Raw genomic sequence first — 14,895 nt, 5'->3', positions numbered from 1 at the left:
GACGAGATGCCATCCTGAAAGTTCAAACTTGGTGAAATGTTCTAAATTAAATAAAAACAAAAATATTAAATAGATAAAATAAATCAATAAAAATAAATAAAATATCTATATAAACACAAATATATAAATATCATATAACTATTTAAAACTGACATCGCTTAATACTCAATACATCTTTAAAACCTAAAAACTCAAAGTTATGAATTCAATCCCTAACATCTGCCAAATCTAACACCTCAAATCCCATCAAAATCAATCATAAAGTTTACAGAAGCTCAAACTTAAAAATCCACATGATCATCCTTATAGTCCTCAAGTCCTTACACTTCCCACCTGAAATTTTACATCCTATGAACCCACAGATATCAAAACCTCAAATGTTTATACTATGCAGAATCTCTAACTTATCTCTAATACCATTTGTAATGCTGCAATAGAAGGCACAAACCACATAGCCTGTACTCTAAAAGGACTAGTTAATGAAACAATTAGAGCCTCATTGGAACCTTATAAAGAGCAAGAACTTCTCATTCCTAAGCAATGTGCGATCTCATACATTACCTACCCTTATCCTTATCATATGGAGTATCACATGTACTTAACATAAGACTTGACCGGAACTTGACTTATGCTCTTAACCATTTTCAAAAGACTTGTAACAGAGACATTGACTTTTTTAGAAAAATATCTTTGACTTTCTGTTTCACGTTGATCTTAATCAGAACTTGCCATATCAGAATATACCACAAGATTTTCATCAAGTGATCCTTGTCATATCACGAGATTTTCATCGAGTGATCCATAACATATAAGCTCTTGTTCTTGTTCAGAGGGAGGACACATCATGGTTTCCCTTTGTACCGCGTATTCCTGCTAGTTACCGCACCATCAACGGTCTATGCACCGTGATGAATACGTCATAAACAGAGTCATTTCAAATTAACTCAACAGTACTTCATCAGGTTATATGCCTTATGCACCCACTAGCATTAGGTGCTTCCTCACTCCATAATTTTTTAAATAGAATCCATTCGAACCTCGTCGATGGTTCTTTGTCAACCCAGGGGTTACCACTCTATTCTTAAGCACTTCAGAGTGGATAGAGGAGTTCCACTAGGACATTCCCCTGCCCTAGCACTTGGGTCATGATAAAACATTTACAGACACTTTTCTTTCAAAAAACATTTTTCCCAAATGCATGTGACATGAGACTTAAGACATATACTATTCTTACACTTGACATATGACACATAAGATGTCGTGCATGAAATAATCAAGCGTAACATAGAATACATGAGATATCAAAACACATTCATTGAAACTAGTCTTGGCCGAAACATCCAAGTACAAAATCATGAGAAAACATCACTTTAACATGTTCCAAACTTGAAGCATACTGCATAGAAATCATTGAATAATGAAACAAAGAATGAAATCATGGTATTTGGCTAGGATCTGAAACTTCTAAAACATGTTATAGCCGAATCATCAAGTTTCACAAATCATCAACATTATTCTTAACAAATCCAAAACATATAGAGGTTATTCTTGCCATTTTCATCACAAACCAAAGCATGCCAATTACTCCATAATCATATTCAAGATCGTATGAGCATATTGAAGCAAATAAACAACAAACAACAAACAAAGCAATGATAACTTGAGACGGATCTACACAAACATATACGAACATTAACAAAGAGTAAGTTGAGTGTATACTTACCAAAAATCCACGAAATAAAACAAATAGCGAGCTGTAAATCGAAATATAACTCGTTGGAGTGGGTGTTCCAAAACCCTAATCCATGTTCTTGAGTGTGTGAAAGTTTCTAAGGTCACTACTAGGGTTAGGATACTTGGCTTCTACGGTTTTAGGTTAAGAAACCCTTTGTTTTCCTTGTGTTCTCATCCATATCTCGAAATAGAGTGAAAATGTAAGAGGTTGGCTGAAATATATGGTGGATTTGTGTCCTCAACCATTCGACTTGGATCATTTCTAGGAAACCCTAATTTGTTTCCCATGAACAAGTGTTGAAATCGTGTGTGTTTCACCATATTCAAACTCCCTTGAGATTCAAATCTCTCTTGAGTTGAAAATGTGATGTGTGTATAGAAACAAAGAGAAACCAAATTCTTACCGTGGTTCCTCCTTGTGAATGTCGAAATCCCTCTCTTGAAACAAGCTTCCCTTGTTTGGTTGGAAGGAAATAAAGTGTGGGAAAGTGAGAAATCTTCAAGTGAGAGTGTGAGAAAATGTGCAGAAGATGAGAGCTCATGCAAGAATCCGAAAATGGTCAAGAGAAAAAGCCCTAGGCGTATGGCTCTATCCCCTTTATATAGAAGTCTATTCTCCTTCCCATTGGTTGCCTCTAAACCCTAGCATGCATGACAAGTGGCTTCTTTCTTCCTCCTTCCTTTTAGCCGAAAATGACTCTCTAGATTCCCATCATTGGATTGCATTGGAAGGGGCATGCATGGGTGGCGTGCAGGGTTCCTTTCCCTTTGGCCGAAACTCCCTTTTCACTCTTATGCCCTTCCCTTCTCTTTAGCAAGTGTGTATGCCTCTAGGGTACATGTGTAAAACCACTTCATGCCTATTCCTTTTCCCAACAAGCAAGTCTTGGCATGAGTGACACATGGCAAGTAACGGTTGTACTTATGAGTGTAGTGGCCAAAAATATGAGGGTAGGTTAGTCTTTGTGCCAAAACGTCTTTCATCTTATCTTCTAGAAGCTCATTGCATGGTTGACATGTGGCAAAATCTAAAGACAACTATGAGTGAAAGCTAAATTTTGAAATCCCCTTGTGTAACACCCCGTATTTTAGTGTATTTTTACTGAAGGAATTATTTTTATGTAATTAAAATAATTTCTCTTATTTTAAAATTGGTTGGATTTTAGTGAGTTTATTTCTATGATTTTTATTTGGTGAAAATTATTTTTTTGTGCTTTCCAAATATTTATTTATTATTATGCATTTAAATTGCTTTTAATATTTAAATTAATTACCGTGGGATTTAATTATTTCAATTTGACTTTACCATTACGTTTAAATTGTTTTATTTAACTTGTGGTTTTAAAATCGTTTCCGTTGGATCATTTTTGTGACCCAAGTTATGAGGATTGGACCTCATTTCTTTTCCCCTCTTTTTCTTCCTCTCCTTTTCTTTTCCTCTTTTTTTTCTTTTTTTCTTTTCTCCTTATTCTTTTCCTCTCCCGCGCGATCTCTCTCTCTCCTCCCATCTCCTCCGCCCGTTTCCCTTGTCCACTCCCAGCGCCGCCGTCCGCCGGCGGTGGTCGTCACCGCCCAGCCCATTAGACTCCCCAGCCGCCGGCCGTCCTACCCCACCAGTATCACCGCCGTTCGTGCCGCCGTTAGCCTCCACGAAGCCCACGAAACCCACGACGCCGCGGCACATTTTCCTCCATTGCGCCGCCGTCGCGCCACCTCCGGCCACCATCTTCCTACCACTTCATCCCCGGCCTCTTGGCAACCCATTGGACCCAACCCCAGCTCCGATCCGTCACCGGTGAAGCCCCACCAAGTCCATCTCCGAGTTGCACTTTTTTGGCCTAAAACCGCCCCTTGCGCCGCCACCCACGGCAAACCACTACCACCACTAGCTTCACCGACCTCCCTAGGCCCTACCCTATCAATCTTGGGTCTTCGTTTGTCCTCGTTGAAAAGTTGGTAATTGTGACCCACGGCCACAGTGTATTTTACACTGTGGTGTTGCTCAAACGTCGCTTTTTTCAACTTCGCGATCCTCGGAAAATTATTATATTGCACTGTAAGTATTTCTCCAAAGAATTTTCGTAATTTAAATGTATTTTTGCACTAACCCATTTCACTGTGTTTTTTTGGCATGCCGGACTGAGTCCGAGGAGTTCGGGGGTCGGATGGATTTGTGATTGGAGTTGTTTGGTTGGATTTGATTGGATTGGTATTTGTTGGTTTGGATGTTGTGTTGGTACATGTGCATTTCATCATTTCATGCATGATCATGTTTGTAAAAGAAAACTGGGTTTTCGTGTATTGCATTCATTTTCATGTGCTTTGAAAAGTTATGATTTTATGTGTTAATATTTTTGGTGCGTGTGTATCACGACCCCAAGCCGAGATGGGGCATTAACTCGGTGGAGCTCCTCTGGTTACTCGGGAGCGGAATATACTGAGTAACGTCCCCTGGATTGTCGCCGGGCGACAATGGAATCGGACGAGATGGTCTCGTGCCGACTCCGTGGTCCTTCTGTTGGCGGGGACTAGAGGATGTCTGGCCACGTACGCGCTGGGCGCGGAACTGGGCATCACTCGTTGCGTAGTGTGAGTGCTTGGCCACGTACGCGCTGGGCGCGGAACTGAGCACCGCTGCGAAGCCAGGACGTGCGGATGGTCCATAGGGGAGACCATGGTGCATATGGAAATAATGCATGGTGCATTTGGTATTAATGCACTATTTTCTGGGAAAATAGTGCGAGTTGATTTTTTTTGGGTAAATCATTTTCTGGGAAAATGTTTTACGGATAATTCGGACCAAAATGAGATTTTGGTGTGTGTTGGAAAATTTATCATTTTTGGAAAAATGATGTTTTGTGGAAAAATGCATGTTTTCATGTGCATGCATGTTAGTTGCATTTAATGCATTTTGTATTACGTCGTTGTTTGGGTTATACTTACCTGCGAGACCATTTTGTGGTGTCGCAGATTTTGATGCTGATGAGGAGGAGGAGGGCGAGCCTGAGGAGACGGCTCCGCCTGAGGAGTGATCTGGGATCACTCGTTTGTAGCTTTTAAACTATTGTAAATTATTTTATGGATGACTGTATAACTGCTATTTAAATCATTACTGATGTTTGATTGTAATTAAATTCTGGTACTTAGTTGACTATCCGCTGCGTTATTTTATTTGAACACTGTTGCATTTACACACACTGGCACTTCGTTGGGATGTGTGACCGTGTTGTCACCATCCTGGCGTCTCGATCCCTGTGTATTTTTATAAGGGGGATTGGGGGCGCCACAGGTGGTATCAGAGCAGTTCGGCTCTGGGTAAAACCACATGTCCTTTAGGATAGTACCTGAAAATTATTTTTATTATTTTTATTTTTAAGTTATGTAAGTTAAGTTATTTATTTTATATTATGAGTTTGTTGCTATGTCATTTTATGTTAATTGTTGTTATTTAAATTATTTTATTTATCGCTTTAATTATTGTTTATTTTTGGTTGAGTATAAATTATATGGATTTAAGCGGGGTTGGAGAATGTTCTATGACAGGATTATGGTGAGACCAAGAAGGCAAGCTGAGGTGCCTGAAGATGAGTTACCTAGAGGTGATGGAAATTATGCTATGGCAAGAGCATTAAATAGAATGACAGAATTTCTTCAACAGAATTTCCGACCGCCGCAGGGAGATTCAAGTAGGGGAGCCCAAGTGGGGTGTCCCTATGAGCGCTTCCTAACGCATAGGACCCCTGCCTTCATTGGGGAGGAGGACCCAATGCGTGCTAGGAGGTGGATTCAAGATTTGGAAAGAACATTTGAAGTTTGTGGATGCACGGAGGCTCAGATGGTATTATGTGGAAGTTATATGCTGCAAGGTGAAGCGGCAAATTGGTGGGAGACCAAGCGGACATTATTAGAAATGGAGTTGGGTTCCTTGGCTGCTGTGTCTTGGCAGCGTTTCAAGAAAGAGTTCGATGACCGGTTCTTTCCTGCTTCAGTGAGAAGGCAAAAGGTTCGGGAGTTCAATAATTTGGTCCAAGGTGGCATGACTGTGGAGCAGTATGCAAGAAAGTTTATGGAGCTTGGACGGTTCGCTCCTCACCTCATTACTACGGAGGAGTTGCGGGTCGAGCGCTTCCTGGAGGGTTTGCGCCATGAGGTACGTAAACAAGTGGCCTGCCTTCGGATTAAGGACTTTCAAGAGTTAGTGGATTTAGCCAGCATTGCAGAGCGGGAAAACAGTTTTGGAGCAGGTTCCCCTCCGGGTCAGAAAAGGCGGAGTTACCTTGGCGAAGGGAGTAGTTCTGGGTCGCCTCATAAGTTCGTGCAAAGGACTAGTGCCCGTCCGCAGACGACCACCGGTGCTCGTGCTGGAGGTCGAGCTCCAGTTTGTAACAGGTGCAATAGAGCCCATGAGGGTGAGTGTGGCCAGAGAGGAATTCAGTGTTTTAGATGTGGCCAGCCGGGTCACTTTGCTCGGGAGTGTCCTGGTCAAGTTCAAGGAGGACAAGAAGCGCGAGGAGCGCGAGGAGGTCGACGAGGAGGAAGGGGCAACCAGAGACAGTTGGTACAAGCTCGGGTTTATGCAGTGACCCCTGGTGATGTAGATTACGGAGCTCCAGAGACCCACGATGCTGGGGTTATTACTGGTATGCATTTAATTATTTTAATTTGATTTAATATTTGTTATGGTTGGATTATTTGGGATTGTCTGGTGGATGTGTTTGCTTCAGGTAGAGTTCGCCTATATGATTTCTATGCATGTACTTTGTTTGATTCTGGGGCATCTCGATCTTTTGTGTCTGCCACTTTTGCACGGATGTGTAATCTGGTCACGGAGCCTTTATCGCAAACTCTAGTAGTGGCACTTCCAAATGGTGAGATGGTGTGGTGCTCTAAAGTTGCTTTGGGCTGTCCTTTGGATTTTGGAGGGAGGACACTGGATGCAGATTTGATTGTATTCAAGTTGCTGGGATTTGATATAATTCTGGGAATGGACTGGCTATATCGATATTCAGCAAATATTGATTGTAGAAGTCGGGTAATTGGTTTTCAACTCTCGGATGATGATTATGTGGAATTCACGGGAAGTAAGTTGAAGGCAAAACCAACAATTATATCAGCAATTCAAGCTAGGAGAGATATAGCTCGTGGAGCAGATGCTTTTTTGGTCCAAGTTGAGTCTACGTCATCTGAGAAGAAGTCGTTAGTAGATATTCCAGTTGTGGGCGAGTTTCCTGATGTGTTTGTAGATGATTTGCCCGGATTGCCTCCCGTTCGCGATATGGAATTTGTTATTAATTTGGAACCTGGTGCGGCTCCTGTGCATAAAGCACCTTATCGCATGGCACCGGCTGAATTAAAAGAGTTGAAGACTCAATTGCAAGAACTGGTCGACAAGGGATTTATTCGGCCTAGTACTTCACCGTGGGGAGCGCCCGTATTGTTTGTCAAGAAGAAAGATGGTACTCTCCGAATGTGTATAGATTATCGGGAGCTTAACAAAGTGACTATTAAGAACAAGTATCCTCTACCAAGAATTGATGATTTGTTTGACCAACTTCAGGGAGCGGCTATCTTTTCGAAGATTGATTTGAGGTCAGGGTACTATCAGTTGAGAATAAGAGATAAGGACGTGCCCAAGACTGCTTTCAGGACGAGGTATGGGCATTATGAATTTAAGGTGATGTCTTTTGGGTTAGCTAATGCCCCTGCTGCTTTTATGGATTTAATGAATAGGGTGTTTCGGCCTTTCTTGGATTCTTTTGTGGTGGTGTTTCTCGACGACATTTTGATTTATTCTCGAGATTTGGAAGAGCATGCTTGTCACCTTCGCCTGGCACTTGGGAAATTAAGAGAACATCAATTGTACGCTAAGCTGAGCAAGTGTGAATTCTGGTTAGAAGAAGTTAAGTTTCTTGGACATGTGATTTCTCAAGAAGGGGTGGCTGTAGATCCCAGTAAAGTAGAAGCTGTTTTGTCGTGGCCTTGCCCTTCAACAGTTCGTGAGATACGAAGTTTCTTGGGACTTGCCGGTTACTATCGAAGATTTGTGGAAGGTTTTTCTCGGCTATCAGGACCTCTCACTGCCTTGACTAGGAAGAATACTGAGTTTGTATGGTCTGACAAATGTGAGAGAAGTTTTCAAGAGTTGAAGAGAAGATTGACAACGGCACCTATTTTGGCACTTCCGGAGCCACACAAGCCATTTGTGATTTTCAGTGATGCATCCAAATTCGGGTTGGGATGCGTTCTTATGCAAGAGGGACGGGTTGTTGCTTATGCATCTCGTCAGCTGAAGATTCATGAAAGGAATTATCCCACGCATGATTTGGAGTTGGCGGCAATAGTCTTTGCGCTTAAGATCTGGCGGCATTATCTGTATGGCGAAGCCTGTGAAGTTTATACTGATCACAAGAGCTTGAAGCATCTATTTACTCAGAAGAATCTAAACATGAGGCAGAGACGGTGGTTAGAGCTAATTAGCGACTATCAGTGTGAAATCAAGTATCATCCAGGAAAAGCAAATTTAGTCGCTGATGCCTTGAGTAGGAAGTCACAACAAGTGGATGAAGCGGAATCTTCAGATGTGGACTCTCTCCTTTGTGGAATGAGGAGACTTCTTATCGAGAGTTCACAGCAAGAAGAATTATTATCTTCAGTCTTGGATGTCCGAGTAGTGGATTTTGATGAATTAAAGACTCTCCAAAGAAAGGACTCTAATCTGTTGGCTATCAGGAAAAGAGTCAGAAAGTCTAGAGGACCCTTGCATTACAGCTTGGATAAGGATGGCATTCTTAGGTTTCGGGATCGTAGAGTGATTCCCCGAGACTCTGAATTTAAAGAGCGAATTTTAGCAGAAGCTCATGCAGCTCCTTATTCGGTTCATCCAGGAAGCACAAAGATGTATAGGGATTTGAAGAAGAATTTCTGGTGGGAAGGAATGAAGTCGGACATCGCCCTGTTTATTGAGAAATGTGACACATGCCGACAGGTGAAGGCTGAACATCAGAGACCTGCTGGTAGACTCCAACCTCTCCCTATTCCGGAATGGAAGTGGGATGATATTTCTATGGATTTTGTGGTAGGGTTGCCAAGGACTCCTAGTGGGAAGAATTCCATTTGGGTGATTGTGGATCGGTTGACCAAGAGTGCCCATTTCTTGCCTGTTAATAATACTGACTCGTTGGGTAAGTTGACTCGGTTATATGTCAAGGAGATAGTGCGTTTGCATGGAATACCCAAGAGTATTGTGTCAGATCAGGACCCGCGATTCACGTCCCATTTCTGGAAGAGTTTGCAGGCGGCATTAGGCACTAAATTGAAGTTTAGTTCGGCGTATCACCCCCAAACAGACGGCCAATCAGAGCGTACTATTCAGACTCTGGAGGATATGTTGCGGTCTTGTGTCATGGAATTCCAGGGAAGTTGGGAGAATCACTTACCACTTATTGAGTTCTCTTATAATAACAGTTTTCATTCCTCCATCCAGATGGCCCCGTATGAAGCCTTATATGGACGGAAGTGCAGATCGCCTTTATGTTGGGATGGAGTTGGCGAGAACAAATTGCTTGGGCCTGAGTTAATTCAAGAAATGAAGGATCAAGTTCAGTTTATCAGGAAGAAGATGACTGAAGCGCAAAGTCGCCAGAAAAGTTATGCAGATACAAGAAGAAGAGACTTATCCTTTGAAGAAGGAGATTGGGTTTATCTTAAAGTCTCTCCTATGAAAGGGGTTAAGCGCTTTGGTAAGAAAGGAAAGCTTAGTCCAAGATATATTGGCCCTTTTCAGATCGTAGAGAAGGTTGGGCTTGTTGCTTATAGAGTTGCCTTGCCAAATTATTTTGGAGATGTTCATGATGTGTTTCATGTGTCCTCATTGAAGAAGAGTTTTGGACAGCAAGAGCCACGTTTTGTGGATCCCGAACGCATTCAACTGCGGCCCAATCTTACTTATGAAGTTGCCCCGACCCAGATCGTAGATTGGAAAGAGCAAGAGTTAAGGTCCAAGGTAATACCTATGGTGAAAGTGGCGTGGGGTGATCCGTTGGCTCAAGATTTCTCTTGGGAGAGAGAGGCCGACATGAGGGAGCAATATCCATACTTGTTTGATTGATTTTGACAGTATGTTCTAAGTATTCTCTTGGTTGAATCTTGATCTTGTCTTGGTGCAATATTTGACCTTGCCAATTTCGTGGACGAAATTTTTTTTAAGGGGGGAGGATGTAACACCCCGTATTTTAGTGTATTTTTACTGAAGGAATTATTTTTATTTAATTAAAATAATTTCTCTTATTTTAAAATTGGTTGGATTTTAGTGAGTTTATTTCTATGATTTTTATTTGGTGAAAATTATTTTTTTGTGCTTTCCAAATATTTATTTATTATTATGCATTTAAATTGCTTTTAATATTTAAATTAATTACCGTGGGATTTAATTATTTCAATTTGACTTTACCATTACGTTTAAATTGTTTTATTTAACTTGTGGTTTTAAAATCGTTTCCGTTGGATCATTTTTGTGACCCAAGTTATGAGGATTGGACCTCATTTCTTTTCCCCTCTTTTTCTTCCTCTCCTTTTCTTTTCCTCTTTTTTTTCTTTTTTTCTTTTCTCCTTATTCTTTTCCTCTCCCGCGCGATCTCTCTCTCTCCTCCCATCTCCTCCGCCCGTTTCCCTTGTCCACTCCCAGCGCCGCCGTCCGCCGGCGGTGGTCGTCACCGCCCAGCCCATTGGACTCCCCAGCCGCCGGCCGTCCTACCCCACCAGTATCACCGCCGTTCGTGCCGCCGTTAGCCTCCACGAAACCCACGACGCCGCAGCACATTTTCCTCCATTGCGCCGCCGTCGCGCCACCTCCGGCCACCATCTTCCTACCACTTCATCCCCGGCCTCTTGCAACCCATTGGACCCAACCCCAGCTCCGATCCGTCACCGGTGAAGCCCCACCAAGTCCATCTCCGATTTGCACTTTTTTGGCCTAAAACCGCCCCTTGCGCCGCCACCCACAGCAAACCACCACCACCACTAGCTTCACCGACCTCCCTAGGCCCTACCCTATCAATCTTGGGTCTTCGTTTGTCCTCGTTAAAATGTTGGTAATTGTGACCCACGGCCACAGTGTATTTTACACTGTGGTGTTGCTCAAACGTCGCTTTTTTCAACTTCGCGATCCTCGGAAAATTATTATATTGCACTGTAAGTATTTCTCCAAAGAATTTTCGTAATTTAAATGTATTTTTGCACTAACCCATTTCACTGTGTTTTTTTGGCATGCCGGACTGAGTCCGAGGAGTTCGGGGGTCGGATGGATTTGTGATTGGAGTTGTTTGGTTGGATTTGATTGGATTGGTATTTGTTGGTTTGGATGTTGTGTTGGTACATGTGCATTTCATCATTTCATGCATGATCATGTTTGTAAAAGAAAACTGGGTTTTCGTGTATTGCATTCATTTTCATGTGCTTTGAAAAGTTATGATTTTATGTGTTAATATTTTTGGTGCGTGTGTATCACGACCCCAAGCCGAGATGGGGCATTAACTCGGTGGAGCTCCTCTGGTTACTCGGGAGCGGAATATACTGAGTAACGTCCCCTGGATTGTCGCCGGGCGACAATGGAATCGGACGAGATGGTCTCGTGCCGACTCCGTGGTCCTTCTGTTGACGGGGACTAGAGGATGTCTGGCCACGTACGCGCTGGGCGCGGAACTGGGCATCGCTCGTTGCGTAGTGTGAGTGCTTGGCCACGTACGCGCTGGGCGCGGAACTGAGCACCGCTGCGAAGCCAGGACGTGCGGATGGTCCATAGGGGAGACCATGGTGCATATGGAAATAATGCATGGTGCATTTGGTATTAATGCACTATTTTCTGGAAAAATAGTGCGAGTTGATTTTTTTTGGGTAAATCATTTTCTGGGAAAATGTTTTACGGATAATTCGGACCAAAATGAGATTTTGGTGTGTGTTGGAAAATTTATCATTTTTGGAAAAATGATGTTTTGTGGAAAAATGCATGTTTTCATGTGCATGCATGTTAGTTGCATTTAATGCATTTTGTATTACGTCGTTGTTTGGGTTATACTTACCTACGAGACCATTTTGTGGTGTCGCAGATTTTGATGCTGATGAGGAGGAGGAGGGCGAGCCTGAGGAGACGGCTCCGCCTGAGGAGTGATCTGGGATCACTCGTTTGTAGCTTTTAAACTATTGTAAATTATTTTATGGATGACTGTATAACTGCTATTTAAATCTTTACTGATGTTTGATTGTAATTAAATTCTGGTACTTAGTTGACTATCTGCTGCGTTATTTTATTTGAACACTGTTGCATTTACACACACTGGCACTTCGTTGGGATGTGTAACCGTGTTGTCCCTCATGCATGAATGACAAGTGGCATACCCATTAGGGTAGGTGTGTAAGCCATCCCTTGGCTTCCCAAACACTTCTCTCTCTCACCCCCTTAGCCCACTATCAGGACTAGATACATAGTGCTTCAACTATTTGACACATGACACTACTAGCAAGGATTTGGGTCATGGGCTTTGGGCCATTGGGCTTAGGTTTTCTTATAGGGCCGAATTTTACAAGGCTTTCTAAGGTTAGCTTCACTTGAGCTTAAATTGCTCAATCCAAAAATCTAAGGCCTCTCCTTCAAACTAGAAATTCTAAGGCCCTTGAACAACTATGGCAACTAAATAATTTACGAAAATGTCTAGTCAAGCGCCTTAGGTCATCACAATATTTGAGTTCATTTGTTGAATAATGTTAAGACACAATGGCCATCATTGATTGACAATTGGCGATTACTTTGTAAAATTGTATTAACTCTTCGTGGTCTATTTCATTACATATCAACAACATATTAAATTAAAGTCACCATTGTACATTAAGTCGCTTCACCATAATTTCTTACTGTACTTGTAACTTGATTTTTATCCATTTGTATTAACTCTTCGTGGTCTATTTCATTACATATCAACAACATATATATTAAATTAAAGTCACCATTGTACATTAAGTCGCTTCACCATAATTTCTTACTGTTGTAACTTGATTTTACTCCATTTCTGTTCACTGTTAATTTCTTCCTTAACAATACAACAGCTTGAGCATTTTTCCGGTGAAAAGAGGAACAAAATAAAAAGGTCTGGCCTTGGCTTAATCTGCATACATCTTCGACGTAAGCTTACCGTAGCTGGGACCACGTAAATACTGTTGTAAATGTGTTTATCTCTCTCTGATCTGAGTCTATTAAATGACATAAGCGCCCCACTAGATTATATGCCACAATAAAATCTTTGCTTTGTCTCAAGGAGTAAACAATGCACTCCATTAATGGCATTGTCATCTTTATAAAACTAGGCGATTAGGTCCAAAGTAAGGCTACGTACAAAGCTGACGAACCTAATTTCGAACTTTTTCATTCCTTGTATTATATGGCACCCAATTTAAGTAGTTGAGAAGCACTTCAAAGTAGGATGCTCAGAGGTATAAATTAAGGGACAATATTCATGCATCTTGATTTCTATATATAAAATGTATGCATGAATGAAAAGAACAAAGAGCAAGAATTGGTACTGCAAATTAAGAAATTAGTGGTGGGTATTACGTGGTGGCAATATGACTGCATGCTAGCTGTCACAGTAGTCAACCACTCATCTTCAATCTTTAAAGTAATTATTCCTATAATTGTGTAGTGTCTCGTTCTTAAGTTATAGCATGCATATGCTTTGTTTGATTTTTGTTGTTTTTGTCTTTTGCCGGTAGTGGGTGTATATATATGAAGAGAATATCAAGAGCTTTTAAAGAATAGATCAGTGGAGATCAGTCATTGTTCCTGCAAATGGCCGTTGGATTTTATTAAAGAAGAGAATTTTCAAAGATCATCGTGAAACTGGGAAATTAGGGAGCCCTGCCCTATCTACATTTTGACTTTATATATCTGTGCTTGGAGGAAAAAAAAGGTTTGCGTAGCTGTACTGCTATATTTATCCTGAAGCCTACTTATTTGCGAAAATTAGGGTGACCTTTCTTAATTTACTTTATCTGATTTTTTCCCCTTATTGCTCTTACTTCATCCACTACTACTCTACTTTTAGGTACGTAACTTGGTAACTTTTGATGTACTCCAGGATACATTAATAGCGACCTTAACGTTTTGATCTGTGTCCTTTGTTAGGCCATGCACGTGTACACGCCACATTGAAAACATATTAAAGACTATATAATGAAATTCTTTTAAAAAAACCTTTAACTCTAATAGTTTCAATGTGATTCTTTTCTAATTTATAATTGGTCATGAAGACTTACATGCAGCAGAAAAAAATTAAAGTTTGGCGAGGTATGTTGTGGATGCAGGCTGAGACTCTCCCATCTGCACAAGGCAAGCACCTATGCAAAGGCTCATGTGACGCCTGCGAGAGGCTGCTCCCTTCCCATTGCTAGGGGCATGGGTAATGGGGTACGTACATACACCACCCCGCCTGAGATTGGTGCATGGATCTCTGCTACTGCTATGAGCTCAGTGAAATCCCTCTAGCGCACAAGTCATACACCATCGTACGTGCACTTCAAGCACGTGCACAAGGGTGCGGTGACATGCATGAACCACCCGAGCTAGCTATGAAGCGATTACTCCTCGATTGAAGCCCCAACACAAGGGTTGAAGTTAACCATGCACCCCTATGAAACTGACTCCCCTACTGCCATTAGTCTTTAAAAAGTTTTTTCCTTTGATCTTAATCTGTCTTCTCGTATAGGAAAGGAGTACTATTCTTCCAAAAAGTACGAATGCTTATAATTCCTTCTCCTAAAGTTAATCTTACATTGATAAATAAGAACTGTTCTATCGTCAAGCGGGTTTCCAACAAATTAATTAATTAGTCAGCCCTAACTAAGGCCGTAATTTAAATGGAGAATACTAGATTCTATGCTAAAAATAAATAAATAAAACATTAATTGTCATGTTCACAAAGCATATTGTACGTGTATATATATGACGTCATATGTGTCAGAAAGAGAACAAACTTATAAATTATGTCTGACCTAAGTAAGCTCATGATCGCATACACAACTTTGAAGTCACACCATGAGTGATATTGAAAACTCAAAGAAATTAAAATAAATTCATAGCACGAAATGATATAGAAAACAATTCAATAAATGTCA

This window comes from Juglans microcarpa x Juglans regia, chromosome 7D (genome assembly GCF_004785595.1).
Source record: "Juglans microcarpa x Juglans regia isolate MS1-56 chromosome 7D, Jm3101_v1.0, whole genome shotgun sequence".
Taxonomy (NCBI): Eukaryota; Viridiplantae; Streptophyta; class Magnoliopsida; order Fagales; family Juglandaceae; genus Juglans; species Juglans microcarpa x Juglans regia.
Note: the sequence above shows the minus strand (reverse complement) of the source record.